Source organism: Mirounga angustirostris, unplaced genomic scaffold (genome assembly GCF_029215605.1).
Source record: "Mirounga angustirostris isolate CCGP_5_RB_7025 unplaced genomic scaffold, mMirAng1.0.hap1 SCAF_13, whole genome shotgun sequence".
In the NCBI taxonomy this organism is placed as follows: Eukaryota; Metazoa; Chordata; class Mammalia; order Carnivora; family Phocidae; genus Mirounga; species Mirounga angustirostris.
The window spans coordinates 53,446,725-53,451,543 of NW_026991721.1; the positions used below are offsets into that span (position 1 = coordinate 53,446,725).

Consider the following 4,819-nt stretch of genomic DNA (forward strand, 5'->3'; position numbering starts at 1 on the left):
GCAGGTGCCACAAATCGGGGCGCTTTTATTTCCCCCAAGAGCTGGTGGGTCAGCATTTACCAGCCCGCCACTGGGTACGTCCCTAAGCGGGGATACGTCCGGCTCTAAAGACAACACAGTTTTCCACAGAGCTATTGGCACGCCCAGCAGCGTGTGAGAGTCTGGGGGGGCCACGTGTTCACTGTGAAGAGGCTGGCATGAGGTGGGGTCTCCGGACCGTGTGGACAGGCTCACGGAGGGGAGGGCGGGCGGGCGGGGCCCTGGGGAATGCCCACACTCTGTCTAGGCTCCCGTAGCGTGGGCGAGAGAACACGGGGGGAGACCGGGGTTGGGGCTGGGGCGCGCTTCCAGACCTGCAGGGGTGCGTCTGCAGGGCCTGTGGGATGCCCAGGGGCTGCCAGCTGTGTGTCAGCAGCCAGCACGTGGTCTGGGGCCTGAGAGTGAGTGTGCTTCGTGCCTCTACTCACTGCTCCCCGTAACCCTTCCTCAGAGCCCCAGACTTCACACCGCTGCCCCCACCTGGACCGAATCCTCTGCGTGTCTTCTCGCTCCTTTTCCACTTTCCTCTTGCCCTTCATCTAGGGTTGTGGGGAACTGGGGTCCCTGCCCCTTCCTGTCCCAGCCACTCCGAGCCACACTGACTCAGTATGGGACCCGAGGCAAGATCCTGCTCCTCTGTGGACCTCAGTGTCCCCTCCTGCACCATGGGAGGCCTGGGCTGGAGGACCCCATGGAGGTCGTTGGGGGGCAGACCTCTAGGTTCCCAGCCCTGGGGGCTCTGGGCAATCTCATCCCCTCGCGAAGCTCTTCAGCACTTCCCAGAGCGGGTTGTTCAGCTAGCACCGGGTATTTGTGGCCCCTGAGCCTGCTGACGAAGGCCTCATAGGGTTTTACAGTGTACAAGCCCTACTGGGAGGGCTTGTCGCCTCTGCTGTCCCCCACAGCCCTGCACTATCTGCACTCAGGGAGGGCATCCACAGCTTTGTCCAGGGCCACACAGCCTCACGAGTGGCCAAGCCACTGGGATTACAGGGTCCGGCTTTCCTCCCTACCTCAGTGTCCCCATCCAGACTGGCAAAGTCTTAGGACAGGGCCAGGGCATGCTTATCCATCCCCCCAGCCCCCAGCCCAGGCCCCGGCATGGAAAAGATGCTTGATGGAAGTCTATTGAACAAAAGAACATTCTGCACTTGCCCCCAGTCCTCTGTACAGGGCTCCCCAGACAGGAGTCCTGGGATCAGGCCTGTGGATGGGCTGAGTGTGTGCGTCTGACAGCAAGTATACGCGTGGGGGGTAGAGGATGGGGGAGTGGGCAGGGGAGAGGAGAGAAGGGGGATACATCCCTGACCAGCTGGGCTGTGGGGGTGGTACACAGACTACTCTGAGACCATGGCCCATTTCACCCGGGCAGTTCTCTGCGAAGCCAGGAAGTGGTTTGTATTTTCAGAAGGAAATGAGTGGGTTTTACTCATGGGGAGCAGACAGCTCTGGGAAACAGGCCATGGGATGGGGGGCAGGGGGTGAAGGCCAGAGCCAGCCGCTCCCTCCTCTGCGAGGCGAGTGGGGGGCACGTGTGGACCAGCAGGCTGGCAAATGGGCTGCCCCTGTCCCTTCCCTGACGCTGCTGAGAGATGCTTCTCCTGAGGGGGTTCTCTGCCCTGGAGACTCTCAGAGGTGCACAGGGACGAAGCAGGAAGGGGAAGGGGGCCCAGACTCTTTTCACCACCCTGGGGACCCCACAGATCTGGGCTGGTGACGGGAGGGCAAGGCCCACTGCTGTCTTGCCTGGGAGGCCAGCGCATGGGTGCCAGGAATTACCTGGAGGCCTTTTGGAGGTTGGAGTGTTCCTTCGGTCACTCCGTTCACCCACCATCCTTCCACCAGCCCGCCAGCCTGCCAGCACCACACCCCGCTGAGGTCCCTGAGCCGGGACTGGGTGACATGGAGATGGAGCAGGCTCTGGCCCTGCCGTCAAGTGGCTGCAGACCTAATGTGGAGGGGGATGCCCACGGTAGACAGCTAAGGAATGGTTTGGGGGCACCCTGAGGCGGCAGTCAGCAGGGACTCAGCGAGAGGGTAACATCTGAGTTGGGGTTTGGTGGGAGTAGGAGGACGTCAGAGGGGAAGGTGGGGACGCAGCTCGCTCGGGCACTGGGGGTGAGAAGTGCCTAGATCCTCTGGCCTCAGGGAACTCTGAGGAGAAGGGCAGGGGTAGGAGGGGGTTGTGAGTACGTCCCTGGGCTGGCCTGGGTTCTGTCCTCCCTTAGCCCCTGGTTCTCCACATGTAGCCCACCAGGAGCCAACCCTGCTCTGCTCAGCCCCTGGAGGCCGTGAGGGATTCTGGGAACCGCGGGTAAGGACTCAGTGAGCCTCAGCTCCCCAGCCTGGATGCGGACCCTGAGCTTTGCAGGTCCAGGTGAGGGTGGGTGAGGAGTTGCCCAGGAGGAGAAATGCCTCCCCAGGAGAGGAGAGAAGGGGGATGGAGGTATGGAAGTATGGAAGGCAAGTATGGAAGAGGCTCAGGCCAGAGCTTGAGAAGCTCCCATGAATTTGCCCCCTTATTCCCTCCACAGTGGGGTGCAGGCGCACCCCTGCCCTTCCCTGGGCCTCCAGTCCTGCCCCTTCCTGTCCATCTCCCACCAGCAGCCAGGAGGGTCCTTGTCCCTCCAACCAATTGCATCCATCCAGAAGCTCCCCAGTGCCCGACCTGGCCCATGGGCCCCTTTTGGATCCAGACCTGCCGCCCCTCCAGGCTTCCCTTTCTCCCAGCCCTCCCACCCTGCGCTCCTCAGCTCTTGTGGTGGTGTCAGCCTTTGGGGTTTTGCAAGTACTCTCCCACTGGCACCCCGTGTCTATCTGAAGAATTGCGCTCATCATTCAAAATCCAATTTAGCACCACGTCCTCTGAGCAGCCTTCCTTGATCAGCCCCTTCCCCGGCAGAGTTACACCCACTCCTCTGGGTGGCCCCTGGCCTCCCACAAGCTCAGCTCACTGTGTTTCAGAGGGTGTCAGACTGGGAGCCACCTCAGGGCAGCTTACGGAGTGGGAGGTCAGAGGGGGAGCCGAATCGTCAGGCACATAATGCCTCTCTTGAGCCAAGACTGCGTATGGGGGAGTGGGGTGTATGCTACGCTAGGTCCGTGGTGGGCGCTAGACCGAGGTCCCTAGGCTGCCCAGCATATCCGAGGAAGAGCCTGGCCTCAGGCCCCGGGTCGAGCACACTGTCCCCGCCAGCCCTTCCTCGCTGCACCCCCCACCACAGGGCCCTTCATCGGTGCCCTTGGAAGAACTTCATGGGGACCAAGGTGGTAGAGCTGCGAGGGGACTGGGCGGGACTTGTGGCTTGGCACCTCTATCAAGACAGACCCTAACCCCCGGGGCCTCTTTCAAGGAGGCTGAGGGCAGGGGTGCGGGCTGCGGAATCCTAGGAATGTTCGTTGTCTCCAGAGCTCCAGGCATGATCCCAGGGGAAGGGTTGAGAACAATGGGGGTTTGGGGGTGGGGGCTTCTGGGACCGAGGAGGCAGGGCCAGGAGGGGCAGGGCTGGGCACAGGCTATGTAAGGTCCTCAGGGTGGGGTGGCGCTGAGGAAACCCCAGAGCAGGCGGGGAGTAGCCTCCTTTCTCCTCGAGGGGGTGCGGAGCACACACCCTGCACAGTCAAGCAGCGGGTTTGGGACCTACGCCCCTGATGCGGTGTTTGCTGGCACCCCACAGGGCTTCCCTTCGGGCACCTCCACCGCCCACTCTTCCTCCTGAGCTCACCTCAACTCCACAGGACCCGGGGCGGAGGCAGACACCATCAGCCCCGTGGGGGTGGGATGGGTCTGGGTTCCCTGGACCCACGTCAGAGTGCCAGGCGGCCAGGTGGGCCCCCACGCTCTCCTGCTAACTCCGCCTCCCCCTCCCCTTCCCCCTCCCTTCCCCTCCCCTCCCCCGACTGAGACTGTTTGCTTGGGTTGCCCTCAAGGCTGCAGAGTGAGTGGCCCCAGTTATCTGGTGATCTTGCCTCTCACTTTCCCTTTGGGGGAAGTAGTCCAGAAAGAAGGAAAGAGTGTGGGTTTGGGGTCAAGTCCACAGCTTGAACCACAGGGTTCAAATCCCAGCTCTGCTGCTTCCTGCAGGGTGACCTTGGGCAAATCACTTCACCTGTCTTGCCTCCCTTGACAGCTGTCGTGAGGACCTCACTAGATCCCACCCGTGAAAGCCCCACCACGGGAGCCCTGCAAGTGGTCTCTCTCCGCATCCCTGTGTCCTCCCTCATGCCCCCCTCTCTACCCTCTTTGGCCCCGGGGAAGTCAGCAGAGTGGGGCCAGCTGAGGCAGGGAAGGAAGGGTCAGTCCCAGCACAGGCTTCCAGCCTCAGCCCCTGAGGAGCCATCTGCTGGGGGTCCTGCCGGGGTCCCCGGTGCGGTCTCTGACACCGAGATGAGCTGCCGTCACTGGCCCAGAGCCGGTCTTATGCTTCCTGGGAATTCTAATCGCTTCTCGGCCTTTCGGCTAAGATCAAGTGTAGTATCTGTTCCTGGGAATTCTAAGGTGCTGGGAGCTGGACACATCGATGTCTCCTTTGCGTGGCTCACCCTCATGACCTCACCTACTGATACTGTCGTGAGCTCTGTTGTCCCCACCCGGCCAGCCAGCAGCTCCAGGCCCAGTGCAGGGAAGGGGAGAGAGAGAGGGGGGTCATGCTCAGGAGTCCCCGACCTCAGGCTGACCCCGGGCGCACTGGGCAATGGGTGCAGACTCAGCCTGATCAGAGCTGGGAAGCCCAGGGACTGTGGGACTCCAGAGTGGGGGAGCCTGGCGGGGGGTGCTGCC

General features: G+C 62.3%; 1 pseudogene; it reads left to right on the forward strand.

Annotated features, from left to right (window-relative positions):
- Nucleotides 1-4,478: 4,478 nt before the first annotated feature.
- LOC123858156 (U2 spliceosomal RNA) lies at nt 4,479-4,586 on the forward strand (annotated as a pseudogene).
- Nucleotides 4,587-4,819: the final 233 nt, after the last annotated feature.